This window comes from Lichenostomus cassidix, chromosome 8 (genome assembly GCF_008360975.1).
Source record: "Lichenostomus cassidix isolate B80296 chromosome 8, HeHo_3.0, whole genome shotgun sequence".
NCBI classification, from domain to species: Eukaryota; Metazoa; Chordata; class Aves; order Passeriformes; family Meliphagidae; genus Lichenostomus; species Lichenostomus cassidix.
The window spans coordinates 16659483-16676069 of NC_139489.1; positions in this window are offsets into that span (position 1 = coordinate 16659483).

The window sequence follows — 16587 nt, forward strand, 5'->3', positions numbered from 1 at the left end:
CCCCCACCTCCTTCAGATTTAAACAGTGTTTGTTTGGTATCTGATTGGTACAACAGTTGTTAGAATAGAAGGAAAAATACCTTTCACATAAAGAGTAAATACTCCTTGGCTATCTAAGACATCTAGAAGTCAAAGCCATCCTCTTGTAAGATTCCAGTTAGAAACTTGGTCTCCTCAGTGCTTTGGGGAAGCAGTAGTAAGGAGTATGTCTGTTGGTGGCAGGTCTGCATGCCAGTGCAAACTCTGAAGTATTATTGCCTTTCCAAATGCTGCATGCTTTAGCACCTTAAAGGGTTTTATAAACTCAAAGCTAACTTGCATCTAGACAAAAATCAGACCTATGCACTTTTAAAATGGGATAATGTAGCATAAGACATAAGAAAAATGGAAGTTCTTATTAAATTACAATTCTGTACTCATTCTTTCCAATAAAACACAGTCCTGTCATACAGGTTTGCTCTATTCTCCACAATCTTTCATGGATTGCAGCAAACTTGAAGAGTTCACTTAAGTCCCTAGAAAAAAAATTTAAATCAGTTGGGTAATCAGCTTTATATTAACTTCCTGATCTTCTCAGCAGTCTTCCATTCTCTGCTTTTACTGCAGGCTGCTCCTTGCTATGCCTCTCACTCATTCCTTTTCTCCTTTTCTTATTAGCAGAACATAATGCACAAGGCACAAACAGGACTGCCAGACTTGTATGTCTCCTTTTCTAACTTCTCAGGAAACCAATAAAGGTAATGTTCAAAAAGTATGCAGAGCAAGTATAGTCTTCCCCTGTTAATCAGTGCAACTGTTTTCACTTTGTCTTTTGGCAAAAGGACACAAGAAGGGAGAAGTAAATAGAACAAGGTTGAGTCTGATAAAAATGCAGAAGTATATTTGCAATTCACTCAGGTACATAGATACAGCACTGTGTGCCTCATGCCGAATCACATACCTGTGTGTCCAGCAGTTAATCTTGTTGGAGGTAGTTCCCATTTACTAGTGCAAGTCCTAAATGCAGAGGGAAAAAATTGACTGTACAACTTGCATAGTTTTTGCACAGATGCCTTTGTGCCAGCAAAGGTCAGGGTGTGCACTGAGTATCAATTCAATACGACTCCCTGTGCTAGCAACACATTCGATTTTGAAAGATACAGAAATATCTGGAAAGATTTAGCTAGATATATGTAGCTTTGCCCTTCTTTGTGAATAATCTGTAGCATCTGTGTGGGTCTTATCCTTTATCAAATACAATATTGTTCAATACTGCAAGACACTGAAGGCAGATAACAATGTACTGATAAACTAGCAGTCCCAAGAATAGTAAAAAAACCTGTGGACCTGCTGTTGCAGTCCTTAATAGTGCTTCTATTTTCCTGCTTTTTTTTTTTCATGATCAGCCCCAATAATTTTTCCTCAAATGCTTTAGAAAAAAGAAAACTATATTATCATCTGGATTACCCAATTCCAATCTTAAATATTACCTTATTCTGTTAATAACTTTGTTGTGGCTTTAAGATCTTCAAAGCATTTAAATTAAACATAAAACCTGGCTAGGCAAACAAAATCTTGAACTGCATTTTTCAAATGTTTCACAGGATCCTTTCCTCCCTCTCTTCTCTTGTTCTGAGAAGCAGGCTTGACGTAGGCACCTCTTGACAAACAGCAGAGTCTTGGGCTGAGATTGTATCACCTTGGAATTTTAAAATCTCAGGAGGAATTTGAACTCGAGGTGTTACCTTTTCTAACATGTGTGACTGCCAGGCAGAGACAGGCATTCAATGGGGGAGGTGGAATTCTGGTGAGAGAGGCTGGAATTGGCTGATTTTCAGCTTCCAAGCTCTTTCAATATAGTATTTAAACTCTTACTGCATAATTCTGCTTAAATCCACACTTTGCTATCCGGTCTTCAGTCCAAAGCTATGTTGCCAGAATCTGAAAGATTGTATCCAATCCTCCTGTTCTTCTGGTTCAAGTATTTCTGAGTACTTTATAGATTCTTGTCCAAGCCCCAAACTTGTTCAAAGTTCAGTATTTATTCTTTGTTACTTGTTTGAAAAGACCGACTGAATTAATTGGGAACTCATGTGTGGTGGTGTGTGAAATACATAACTAACAGTTTTGATTCTTAAAACGGTTTTTGAATTAAGCATGCCCTGAGAATGTTCTCTTTCATTGATTGTGCCAATTCCTAAGCCTTTTTACGATAAAGATTATGATACTTCCATTTTCTAGGAAAGAAAGGAGGGAGCAGTAAGAACTGGAACTCACACGCTTTCTGAATATAAACATGGGCTGCTTTGCCTGTGAACTGACTAGTACATTGATCAGTGATTCATTTGAACCAGGAATCTGAGGAACAAAAACCACTAGACTCACAAAGGCTTTTGTGTGTTACTTGAAAGAAAGAATGGGGTCAGGCACTTTTTCGGACTTAGCCTTGATGACACAGAAGAAATTTAAAGTCGAAAGAAATTAACATGAGTATGCAGGAAAACATAGTTTCTTGCTGCCAGGAAAGAAACAGGCAAGTTTTGTACTGCTTCTTTTATTAGTCTCTTTTGCTATCTCCCCCTTCACTATCTCCCGTAACTTACATTCATAACTTGACCTAATTTAATTCAGAAAGAAAACTCTGTTATTTAAAAAGGAAAATTGCAGCTAAAAATGCTCTTAAGTTAAACTGACACTCCAGTTAGAGTCCACAACAGCTCTGTATTTTGCCTTGATCACTTGGCAAATACAGCATGTTTTCCACGTTTCCACAGTTGTTGCTCTGCAACTAATTCCCCTATTAGTTGTGGGTTTTAATTGCTTTCACCCGGCTGGGTTCTCCATCTCCTTTCAGGTCTGTTCCAACAACTCTCCCAGTTCTCTCTCTGTCAGTGGCAAAGGGGCAAGTAACAGAGACTGTTAAGTGCAATGGAGAAATTGTTAACATTAGATTATTTTTGTATCCTTAACTTTATGTATCTATCAGAAGAGTAGTCTGAGTATAAATGCTTTATAATGTCTTGCTTTCAGAGACAGGGGTAATTACTATAAGAAAAAATATGCCAAATATATATCCATTGCATATGTTTTTAACCTGTTTTTTTTCCTATATAGCTTACTTGTGCCAGATCAGTAAACTGACCTATAACAACAATTGTTGCTGTTGAGCCGCTAGCAGAGAAAAGAACCCAGTTCTCAGTGGCAAGAAGGAAAAAAGCCTTTATTGTTTTGATTTCAATATATATATAGTTTTTTCAGAGGTCGCCCCGATTGGTCAGCCTGAGACCTCCCCCTAGGCCTGATTGGCCAGGCCTGAGCTGTCCAAATCTTGGGACACTGTTTAAAAAACATCCAAACTTTATCTTTGTTTATGAAACACAAAAAGAATTCTCATGGGAAAGACCTGTGCTAGCCACAAACAATATAGCTGGAATATGCAGAGAACTCTACAGAAATTCTTTGACCATATGAGCAAAAAAATTTTAACTATATTAGCAAAAAATTTAATCATAACTCCAGCTTCACAGTCAAAATATTTATCTGTTCAGAGGCTTCATTTTCTCTTAATGACATTTTTTAATTGCAAAAAATACATTTGAGCTCGATATACCCAGAGACTCAACTCCATCTTTGTAAGTATTTTTGTCATTAGTCTTGGAAGTATTCTGCAATGTATAATGGCCTTTTTTGTATTGTTTTCTTTCAAGTGTCTTTGATTTGAAGATGAGTGACCCAACCCTTTACTAATTTTGCTTCAACAGTACTCTCAGAAGAAAGACAGGAAATAAAAGTCACTTGCTTGTGTCCTACCTCAGGTTCAGAGAGTTTCTTTCTACACAGCTAGCCGAATGCTAAAGTGTGTACTATTGAGGCAGATCAAGAACTACCTTCCATTATTAAAGAGGCATAAATTCTCTCTAGATCTGAGAGAAGTTGTCAGAAGATTTTCCAATTACAACCTAGATTTGTAATTTGAAGGTACCTGGTTCATAACAAGTCTGAACCTGTAGGACCTGGAACTGAATTTTAGATCACCTGCTTCTAATTAATTTGCATTTGTTTGTAATCTCTGTGCAGTTGTGCAACTCTGTTAAAAGAACACATATTCTAATCTTGTTTATACCATCTGTATAGTAGTTTAAGCTTTATGGATTTAATTTGATTATAGAAAGGAGGGGAAAATCAGGTTCAAAGTATATGCCATTTAGACATGTGTAAGATCTGTATGTGTCAGCAATAGCATCTGCCTCATTAGCAGGCTTAAAACATACATACATACATAGATTTTGCTTCCTCCTCAAGACCAGTACCTCTTGCCAAGGGATCATCAGCTAATGTTATCTTCTGACAGCCAGCTCAGTGGATACCACATTAATCCTGCTTTAAATTTGCCAACAAAATTTTTCTACTTATTTCCACAGTTAAAATATTAGAGCGTGATCATTCCCAGATAGGAACTTGCTGCACTCCCAACTGCTAACCATTGTGGGGTGACAGGGGATGACCACACAGCACAGTCTGTATCTTGCAGACTTTCTAAGCCTTGAGTTGTCTTATGTGTCTCTGTGATAGGATAAAGATACGTGAACTTGCCTGTGCATTTCCATGCTTGCTCATACCCGTAAGGATGCACTGCTACAAGTGAAAAGGAAAATTTTCATTTTCATTTAATATGGGCTTAATTATGAGTCTACATTTACTTTGAGGTAGAACCTGACCCAAAGACCAGCTCTTTTCCATTTCCCAAGTGGGTACCTATATTAAAATAGATTGCACTGAGATATTGCTAAGTGCCACTTTCAGCTTTACAGAGGACCTTTGCATAAAACATAGTTTCAAATGTTCTGATATTGATACTCTGAAATTCTACAGCACGTATTTGAATGTATTTGAAGAACCAAATTTGTGTGCTTTTTTCTTCTCAAACTCTAGCCAACACCAGTAATCAGCACCAGAACTGTGTGATAGGGTTTTGTTTCAAAACTTTGAAGTTTTTTGCTTTTCATTTGGTCTCTTTATTTGAGGCTAAGGGAACTTTTCCTTTTTCTGCTTCTTTTGGAGCTGAAGTGCTGTTTGATATACTTCCTCATGTGCAGCAGCAGGTGAAAAGTACATGAGAGACCAATAAAGGATTTCTGGAGAAGAGGATGTGACATCAGCAAAAAGGGAAGTTTGGAAATTGTAGCTTTTCAGCACGTTAAGACACTCTTTGTTGTGCCCTAATGCAGTGCTGGATCCTCGTTTAACCTGATTTATGCTAAATGTCTATTACCATTCCCTCTTTTAATCAACATGCTCTCAGAAACTGTAGTGCATATGCAAACTATCTATTAGTAAGTTTTGAATATGAAATTTACAATTTTGATTCTGTGGTGTCATCACCCTCTTTTTAATGTATAAAAGCAGTGAGGCATAGAAAAAATGGCTCTCGTTCTTTTAGTGCCTGTGAAAATTAGTAAAAAATTGCATCTAGCTAATTCAGTTTGAACTATTTTGCCTTTTGCTTTTCTGTGAGGAGGGATAGAAGCAGGCCATGAAGTCATAGGATTTTTTTTTTATCTTTGTTGTACTGATGACAGTTGTTTATTTTTGGCATGATTTTATTCCTTCCTTATTTTTAGTTCTGTTTACAACTAGTAGTCCTTGTTCTCTTTTCTTAATAAGGCATTTTTTAAAAGACAATAAAGGGCAACCTCCCATGAATAACATCTTGATTTACAATGGTATTTCCAGACCTAAAAATAAACTGATATAATAAAAAAGCATAAATTCTCAGGAATATATCCAAAAGTGACATTATCCACATGTGTGATCAATCTTATTTAGCTGAAGACTGCCAAGACCAAACTAGTCATTCTCCTTTTAGCAGCACTGTGAATACACAGACAAGAGCTTCCTCCCCATTGCTTGAATTCTGATTTGATAAAAATGAGGAAAATGCTTTTAGTGACATGGTTCATGTCACTGTATTTATCTCACTGCTTTTGGTCTTGCACTCTTCTCCAGACTTACGCTCAATTAACAGTGTTATTAGCACAGGGCCTTCAAAACCTGGAAGCTGAGCTCATGACTGACTGGGTCTGTACCTACAGTACAAGGGATACAGGGAAACCACCCATATTTCAGAAGTTCTTTTGCTAAGAATTCTTGATTTTGAGACAAGTTTTGTTTTTAAATCACTGAGCTAAGTCTATTAATTTATGAGCACTTGAAAATCTTTATGTAATATAACTTGCAAAAGTCAACCCATTAATTTAGCTATTATTATAGCTTACAGTTTTGATGAACAAACTTGAAAAAAGAGACAAAAAATACAAAAGAGAGCACAGCTAATACCATCACTGGGAATTTTAACTAAGGAATGTGACCCCCTTATTAAAAAAAAACCAAAACATTAAACTGAGAAATGTGCAAGTAATTTCAGAATATCAACTGCTCAAATAATTAATTCTCACATGTTTTTAATATGATATGAAAACAGCAGGGACACTTTTCCATTTATAACGAACCTTTAAGGGGAAGCAAGACTACTATTAAAATGAGTATAATGTTTTCCCTCGCTGTCAAGCACTTGACCTCGAAGATTTTCTAGGAATCTTAAGGTATGACATACAAACTGCAGAAGCAGTGAAGGGAGGGAGCATCATGTTTGCAAATGGAATGGTGCATCTGGCCCAGCTGTTGCTGACTGCTCATTTTCAGCATCCCTACTGCTGTGGCATACTGTAGGACTGCATATCTATGGTAAATTTTCTTCGGTTCAAATCTGCACTGAATTTAACATTTTTATTTTTTAATTTGGTTGGGGTTTTTCTCGGTAAAGAATGCCTATCCTATAATATCCAGTGGCACTCTCCCCACCCTCAATTTACAGTTAAAAGGTTAGGTCTCAGTCATGTCAGTAGAAGTTTTCTTGCTTCACTGAGTAAAATGACACAAACTTAAATTCAATGGTAACTTTAAAAATTTCACAATATTAGGAAATAGCTTCAACCAATACTGCAGTTACAGGGCTTTTGATGACTTCTGATAAATCTAAATGTTATCTAGGGTAATTTGCTTCCTGAGTGACATTTGTAGTTCCAGTCTTGACATGTTGATAAAATTGAAAACAAAAATTTTCATCATTCTAACAGAAATTGTATATTTGTAGTGAGTAAGGCACAGCCAATTGACCCATGTGATCAAAGTAGGCTGAAGCCTAATGAATTACTGATCACTTGAGGTAAAACACTAAAGCAATATGACAAAAGAATGAGGTTAGGTGTTGCTACTGCAACAAGACAAATAGACCAATAGGAAATGTTTCATCTTAGTAAGATAGAGAAATTTTATTTACTTAATATGTTGCTGATTTGGATTCATAACCCCAGTGAGACACTTCTGGGTGTGTACTGTTAAATAAATACACACATTCCGCTGAAGTGATTAAAGCTCTTGGCGCTAATAAAGAAAGTGATCAAGGTAGCATTTATTGCTTAATGACGTGTGTCTGCTGCATCTGTTCAGAGGTACTACCTTGCCCTTCAGTAAAACTTGCAACACACACCTTAGAGATAAGTATGGGTGTGTCCACGGAGCAAGTCTCTCTCCAGTCTGGCTTCGTGACTCGCACAAGGACATGTCGCAAAGCAAAGAGTGGGACTCAAGAACATTTTTTTCCCCAGTGAGCTATTAATAATGTACTCCACATAGACTAGGACTTCTCAAATCCAAGTACCTCAGCTTCCCTCATCTTTGGGGACAGGAGGAGAAATAAGGGCTAGTTTCAGAGCCACAAAAAGACTATGTAGCTGGTGGTGTGGTGACAGTTGCTTGATAAAATGCAGCTTATTCACACCCTCAATACAAGCATCTGTGTAAATTGTACAGTCTAGTCCAAAGCGCCTGGCTGCAGTTTACTAAGTCAGATTCCTTCTAGGTTTTAAGTCCTGTTCTTTTGTTTGTCAGCTCTCTCACCATGTCTTTGCCTCTCTTTCTTCAGAATGATGTGTTTTGTTGTTTGCTTTGGCACTGTTCCCCATAGTCAGTGGTATGATTTTCTCTGTATTGTTATTTTTTTTCTTGTACATATTGCAGTTGTTATAGCTGCATATGTATGCCCTTCCTCAGAATGATTTTTCCACTGGGGTGGGGTGGGAGCAGGAGATAAGGTCATATTATGATTTTAAAAGCCTATCTTCTAATTGGTTTTCATATCGATAGTCTATTGTATTGGTAACTCAGATTAACAACGGTAGATCCTATTTTGTTAGCTTCATAGTGGTATGAAAACATATGCAGTCATACCTGTTTATACACCAAATAATAATACACCAATGGAGATTTTGTGGCCCTCAGCCTTTTATAGTCAAGGGAGAATAAACATAACTTTGTTTTTAATATAGCTCTCAGATGAGACATGCAGCAAGTAAAAAAATGTAGTATCTAAGTATCTCTCCTCTCCTTGGAGTACCTGAGAGAACCTGGTAGATAAAGAGTTAAAGAGAAAACCAATTAATCAGATGACTGCTGAAACACTGGAATTACAACTAAGGCTGGTCAAAAGGACTTAATTGGAACTTGTCCTGACTTCCTGGCAGCAAGTCAAAACTTTACTAAACTAATTGTAGCAAGAAAGGACTTAATGTAATCCTCCTGTTGATTTAATTCCTAAAGTTGCCTTTGTCTGTAGTTGTTTGTCTCATGAATTACCTTTTGTCTTCAAAGATCTTCCCGATTCTTCAGCACAGCCTGACTATGATAATAGCCACCAAACTTTACTAATGTTTCCAATAGGGCCCTATTTTATGCCAAAAGACTGGGCATTTGGTGTCGCAGGGTTCATTAAACTGCTGTTGCTGATTATGTGTTTTGTTTATTTTTGGCAGGGGGGATAGTTTATTTTTTTTTCTGTCTATTCTAAAACCTTACAAAAGATTAAGGTAGAACTTAATGATCAGTACTTGTCAATTTGCCATTTTATGTAGACGTAGAGAAACTATTGACCCAGTAGATTTGCTAAGACTATTAAAAAAGTGCGAAATATATTAGATTGCTTTGTCATAATAATTTTTTTAAACTTGCTTACAATATATTACCTGAACTCGGAACATTTCTGAGGTCAAAAGCCAGTGTTTCTGATGGGTAACTACGACATAGAGAACATAAAACTCTGTGACCTCTTTCAATCTGATTTGGGTATCTTTAATAGCGTTGAAATATGGTGGCTGCTTTGAATGAAAAATGAAGAATGAATGTGTGTTTGAAATGAAGTGGATCAGGAGGGATATGAGTAACAATACTGAATGTACCTCAGTTATGAGGACAAGGGAATATTCACATGGTTTGTCTTTGTATTTTTTTAAATATTGAGATTAGGACTTTCACTTTTTCCTCAGTCCCTTATCAGTCAGTGGAGATAGAACACGTCTTTGCCCTCCAGAGTAGCCCAACTTAATTTTAATGGTTATACAGGAAGATGAAAGAGTAGCCTCATAATTTAGGCTAAAGTTGAATGCTAAATCATCTAATTACACACATCCGTTCAATCCACTGGTTGGTACTGCAATATTAACTTTGTAGTTTAAGGCAGGGCAGACCAGGAGTGAGGTATGGTTGCTATTCTTTGTGTGCAAATCCACAAACTTGGCTAGATTTGTAAGGCGTGTAGAAAAGAGTATTATGAGAATTCAGAAGTTTGGTCTGAAGCTTTTTATGTCAAAATTAAAATATATGTGTCCTTTATGAAACAGCTGAATTGGATCTACAGCCAAGAAGGAACTTATTTGGGTAAGATATAAAAAGGTGCTATCACTAAATTGCTAATCTTCATTAGTTCCTGAAACTTTCTCAGAATTGCATTTGTCTTAGAGAAGTTCTTATCTTTACTTTCTTAGGTATGCTGGGGAACGACCATAGAATTACCAGTCTTAGAATTTGCAGTTTGCAATCTGCCATCACTGTGAAAATTACATCACTTCAGAAATGAGGAAAATAGAACAATTGCAAGAAGTTCCAGGAAGTTTGCACAGAAATCAGCTTTTGCTTTGCTTGTGATGACGTGACACTGTGAGTATGGTTGTTTTCCAGGGAAATTGATTTAACTCAAGGTTTTTTTTATTTCAGGCAGTAAGGAACACATAGTAGAAGATCATTTCTTTCCTAATGCTGTCATAGTCAATACTATGAAAAGTACTGTGGAAATACTTATTGAAGTTGCTTTGCAGACAGTTTAGGTAGACTGTTGCCGCAAGGTGCAGTCTGCTATAAGGGCACTTGTTATACACAGAGTACTCTGCTGTAACTGGTGAATACTATACTGGTATGCTTCATTGTCTAATGATAGGGTAAGAAGATGTACAGAGGACAAAGTTTCACTGACTCCTCAGTCTTGGAATATACCAAAAAAAGGGGTTAGTACTAAAAAGTGAAGTGAAATAGAAATGGGGCTGTGCATATGGCTACACGTGCTGAGTGGGCTGGGGTGAAGTGAGGCAGGTCACATGCAGCTACTGCCTAATGAGCACAGTGGGCTCAGAGTAGAGGAAACAAAACCAGAGGATTTAGCAACTGCACAGAAAGCTCCTCAGCTACTGAACCTGGGCCCTGCAGCTTGCACTGGACAATGTTCTTCAGTGATTTAATGTGGAAAAGAGAGAAAGCTGTTAAAATATTTAATTTAAAATGCCAAGATATTTTTTTTTAAAACTCCACTGATATCAGGAGGAGGAAGGCCTGTTGAGTGAGGTTAGTGTGCCTGTAATACTCATCAATTTTTCCTCTGTTTAAAAAATTTGAGGCCTTAGAAGTTCTTTTCTATGCAAATAGATAGAGCAACTTTATGATTTTTCCAAATGAAAATAGTAATATAACTGAGGGGATATGCTAATCCTCAGATTCCTTTGTTTAGAATTAGAACATAGATTGTTGCGGGAAGTGTAAATGGTGCAACTGCATACATAGGCATACATACAAAGGCAATAATGATGCTGCCTGTGAGCAATGAGAGCACTTCCTCTGTGGTTAGCTATCCAAGAACAAACTGAAGGGAATAATTTGCTTTCTTAATGGTAACTCCTGAAAATGATGTCATAGGGATTGCCAGATCAGCAAAGTCACATCTCCTGACAGAAGAACTGTCAGTTTGACGCATGGCTTTCTAAATGGGGAAAATTGCACAATTTCCTCAGAAATATGCAAATATTTCTTCATTTGATTATGGATCTTTTACTTTCTTTCAGTATTCTGTTACATAAAAACAAAATATGCAAAAACATTTCAAGATTGTGACATTTCAAATTTTCTTTGAAAAAATATCCCCAATTTCAAAACATCACTGGAGTCAAAAACTGGCATAAAATCTAAATTCATAGATGGTTATTTTCCCATATTATTATCATCTTGATCCTCAGATGAAATAAATTCATGGTAGTTCCATTGTATTCAGCAGTTATACAACTTCACATGAGCTGAAAATTTAATTCAATATTTAAATTTAAAATGTTTCTAGAATTTTAAAATCAGTCTGTAGTTGTGTAGTCCCTTGAAGTTCTTGTTATTAAAACACTGTAATTGAAACATTGGCCATTATTTCTCTTTGGACCTTTCAACTGTCTCAAACACTTGTAATTATTGCTGCAAATACATAAGGTGTTACGTATTAATGTAATGCATAATATAAGCATATAAGGAAAAATACTAAAAATATTTAAATCAAAACACTTAGAATTTTAGTGAAAGACATAGGTCTGTTTACCTATGAGTGAACAGATGGACATTAAATGGAGCAGTTGAAATCTAATTGTGTTAAGAATTTGTAGCCTTTGATCTGTTCCATAAATGTTTTGGAGTAAGGGATGTATGATGTACAAATGCTGTGCAGCAAGTATTTTGTTTAGTCAGTATTTTGGGTCAAAGCTCAATCTCACATGACATACAAATTCCATGCCGAAAGATTTTATGATATTTTCTTTAGTGGATAGTTTGGGCAGAAATCTAAACTGAGCCAGTACAAAGCCAATGCCAGCCAAGCTTGGTTTTGGTTTTCCCCGTTTTTCTGTAATTTGTGTTGAGGCTATCATCTCTATGTGAAGCTTGGAATGGCTCTTTTGGGCTGCAAGAATTCCCCTGGCTCAGGCCCTCAGAGCTTTTAGAAACTAGAACAGAATGCTGTAAACACAAGAGCACTAAACCCAATTGTCTCTGTTCTGTTTTCCATCCCTGGCTCTTTCAACAGGCCGAGCAGCTGTTGACATGTGGCATGTCAGGATGTGAGGCCTCTGAAAGGGAGCAGGAGAGCCTGATGAGGGATTTTGAGGAGGCACAGGAGGGACCACAGAGCCTGCACTGTGCCTCCTGTTCTCCTGCTGGTGTTGTATGACCCCTCTCTGAGCAGGTTGCACTGTATGTTGCATGCAGAGCCATTTTGAATATAATCCCAAGATTTAGCAGTGCTGGAAGAGATCGTTGCCTCCCTTGGTGTCTCACATGCTGTTAGTGGTGGAAGGAGCCAGAGAAGGAAATGCAGCAGAGCTGAGCCTGGCATGGGGCAGCAGCGGGTGAAGTGCTACAGGAAGAGATGGGGTGGGGGATAAGACAGCAGACTGGGCTGGGGGAAGGTTCTGTACTGAGCTCTGGAGAGCAGGAAAAGCATGCAAAAGATTGCTGGGAGGCAGCAAGGTAGAGTTGGGAATCCCTATTTAGTCACAAGACCACAGCCATCTCCACAGTTACACAGCTCATTGTGAGTCTAGGGCAACAGCTGAACCTCCAGCCTGGAGCAGCTCTGTCAACTTGTGTCACCCCTGTGACAACTCCTAGCATGCCCCAAAGACCCCATTTACTGCACCAAGGCTGTTCAGACTTGGCTAGACCCTCACTGACTCATTCTTGGAATCTTCTTTGCTGCCACTCTGCTGCAAAGTTGAATGTTGCCTTTCACCCCTGAGGCCATAATAGTAATTTTGACCTAGCTTTTTGCTGAAGTTTTAAACTCTCGTAATATGCTATGTTTCTTTAGTTTCTATAACATCACTGCAACAAGTACACCAAGAAGCAAGATTAGAGTTAACTCACACATCTCTAGCTGTTTGCTGGCTTTGTCTTGCTGGAAAGAACCTAGAGTGTAAATCATTGTCATCTGCAATGACATTCTTGTTGCACAGAGTAAATAGATTCATAAGAGATGCTTTCATTTGCAGATGTTAGAATCAGATCAATCCTACAGTGAAACTGCAGTTCCGGAGTTACTTAAGCCAAGGTAATTTAGTTTTGCTGGAGCCCTGTTTCCTTACATGTTTTGACATAAGTATGTGGTTTAACTGTTTTGACAGATAAACTGCCAGAAAACTGATAATATAAAATAGTAATTTTCTACTAGTTTAGCTCACAGGTTTAACTCACTATAGATCAGAGCATGGTAGCACCAACTTACATTTAAAACATTTTGGTACTGCACTAGAGGTAAAATTAATGCTAGTGATTACAACAGAAATAATTGTAGTCCTTCCTTCCAGCTGAAGAGTAAAAGGAAGAAGAACAAAGCATTGTGTTTTGTAATACCTTCAGTCTCTTTCCTGGCTAGACACATGAACTGATTTGAGTCATAGAATCAGAAAAACCTCTTATCTCTTCCAATTGTTTTACTTTCTCTTGTTACTCAATTATCCCAATTGTTTTTTGTCACCATCCAGTGTAACTTTTAGAAACAATGAGCAATAAATGGAGAGTTCAGCTGTTTCATTTTAGTATAACAAAAATAATTAGTATAATAACAGAATAATTTTGGAACAGAAAGATATGCCTTCTGTAGTTTGATAATAAATTAATTCTACCTGTTTAGTTGTTGGTCTGAAGTACAAGAAACAACTGCTGCTAATCTAAAAGAAAGTGCCTGCAGAAAGGTGACTCTTTTAAGTCTACAGACACACTTATGATGCCAGATAGTGCTTGAAAATTAAAGCTGGACAATCTAGAGATCAGTAATAAGATGCCATTTTTCAACAGTCACTGTGAAGCAGAACATTAGATGTAAATATTATTATAGGTTTTATATTGCTTGAGATTATTCACAATGGCAAAATATGAGACAGATGCTATTACTCAGACATTTCCTTAAGCTGCAAGTTTAAAACCTCTAGGACTGGTTTGGGCTGCTTCCTTTGCAGAAGTGGCTTTAGTGACACCTCTTATGGAAGTTAATACCAGATAAATAAATAAAAGTTCTGGTCATGCATCTTTGCATCTTCCTAGGCATCTAATGAAACCTGGGTCATTTGGGCAAAGGTGCCTTATAGAGATAAGAAGGCTTCACAGCTTTGGGCAAATAACTCAAAATGTTGTAGAAAGGCAGATCGTGAAAACAACTAGTGTGGTTGAAAGCTTTGTGATAAATATTGAAATCTTGGAAATGTAGTTTAGCAATTAGTGTATTTTAATCAGGTAGACTAAGTGGGAAAGGCTTAGTTCTGAGCTAATGTGGCTCAACAAATTAGTGAATAAGAGTTGTAATGCCCTATGGCATTCCAGCTGTCTCCTGTGGTAAAACCTATAAAGGTTTAGGATTTATTGTACCTCTTTTTCCTCATAGTTTACTGTTGCTCTTCTCTAAATGGCAATTATTTTTTCAGTCTTGGGCAGCCTGATCCCACCAGCCAAGAGGAAGGACAAGTCATTGAAAATCTTTTCTTTGCACCATCCTTAAGAGAGAGCTTAAGGCCTGATTATGCTTTGCTGCCTTCCCCCTACACTTTGGGAAATGTCCCAGCGTTTGTTTCTGTGCCTTCTCATAGGTGGGTACAGTTTGTTCCTTTTGCATAACTGCTTCTGTGGAAAGCTTCTTGACCTCTGATGGGTTTACTTTACCCATACAGGTGAGTTCACATCAGTTCATTTTTCAAGGGATTATACAGTCCAGCTGCATTTGAAGTTGTTTGCTGTATCAGGTTCCTGTACTGATGATTGATGTATTGACATAATAATTGCCACTCCTCTTGGCATGATCAAGTTTCTTGTCCTTGGCCACATTCATTCTTTGTGTAACTCCACTGTTGAAAATCTCTGGAGTGAACATATCATAATGTGTTGTGCTTGCAAGGAACTCTTTCAATGTCTTAATTTCTGCCGAAATTGCTTATTCTGGATTTAATTGTTTTTTGTAGTAGTACATCTCTGCTAAGATCAAGTGTGCTTCATTAGAGTAAGCAGAAATACATCTAATCAATTTCTTCTTCCTGTATCCACAGTGCAATGACAAAGTGGAAAAAAGAAAAGAACCACCTATAACAAAACCTCGAACTATCAATATATTATCAGCAAGTTTTTCTGTATCTGTTGGGATTATTAAATAGTAGCACCAAGTGAGAATTAACCACAGCAGTTTGAAGGGTTACAAAACTATGCATCTGCAGCATAATATTATGACAGAAGGGTGAACTGGTCAGAAAAATAAGATGCACGTTCTCTAAATTTTCAGGAAATTAATTTTTCTAAGCAAGTCATTATGTGTTTTTCAAGTGTGTGTTCCAAGTCTTCATTGAAGAAAAATAATTTAACTGCTAAAGGATAGTATTATGAGGAATATGTAATTATTTTTATGAAATAGGAACTCAGTTCATTTCCTGATTTTTTTTTTTAATTAGCATGGAATTTTTATTTTCACTCTGTCAACAGTACATCTTACTGGATTTTTTGCTGTGAGGGTTTTTTTGTGTTTGTTTTCTTTTTTTTTTTTTTTTTTACCCCCACAAACATCTAAAAGTAGGAGCTGGGTCCTACTGGTCTTATGCTTTACCAGAAATATGCTTTACTAACTTTTATTCTGGTTACTTACATCTATGACAGTATAGCTCCAATACAAGGCTTAGCAGAAGTAGCTGACCAACTAAATTGGTCTGTAGCATTCTTGATTATTGACACTTTACTGAAGAACAAGTAAACTAACAAATGTGTTGCAAAAACCACTGAGCAGAGCATCTGAAAAGCCATTCTTATAGGAACCCTTACGAAATATTTACAGGTCAAAGATATATGTGGAATATAGAAAATCCATACTTATTAATTTAATGAGAAATAGGCATTTTTATCCTTTGAGAAAATCGCAGACTTTCAGCTTATGTGTTTATTTAGGTATCGTCGCCATACAATTGTTGAGAGAGCATTCTATCTCTGGACCTGTTTAATATAATATACAAGCCAAAATATACAGTTTACTGTGCAGTCAAACCACAAGGGTCTTGATAATTTGAAATTCCTTTTGCTGATATGCTATGCCATCAACACAGTCTTTTCCAATGGAAACTGCAAAAAAGGCAAAAAAACCCTGATTGTAGTATTACCTAAATGATTTAATGGCATGAGAAATCTATTTTTACCTAAAATGCCTTGCCATGGGTGAGACTTGTTCTGTTGCATTCTTAAGAAATGGCAGGTGATGTCTGGCAGCACACAGGTATCAGAGAGAAGAATGCTTCCACAAAGTTTGAAAAAAATAGCTGCAAATTCTCCTCACATCTCTTGGTATGTCACTTTGGAGAATGTCACTTTGTCCACCTTAGTGACAAGCTGCTGGTCATTATCAGAGAAATTATGAGAGAGGTAATAAGTTCTTCTTTGAATAGACCCCAAAAA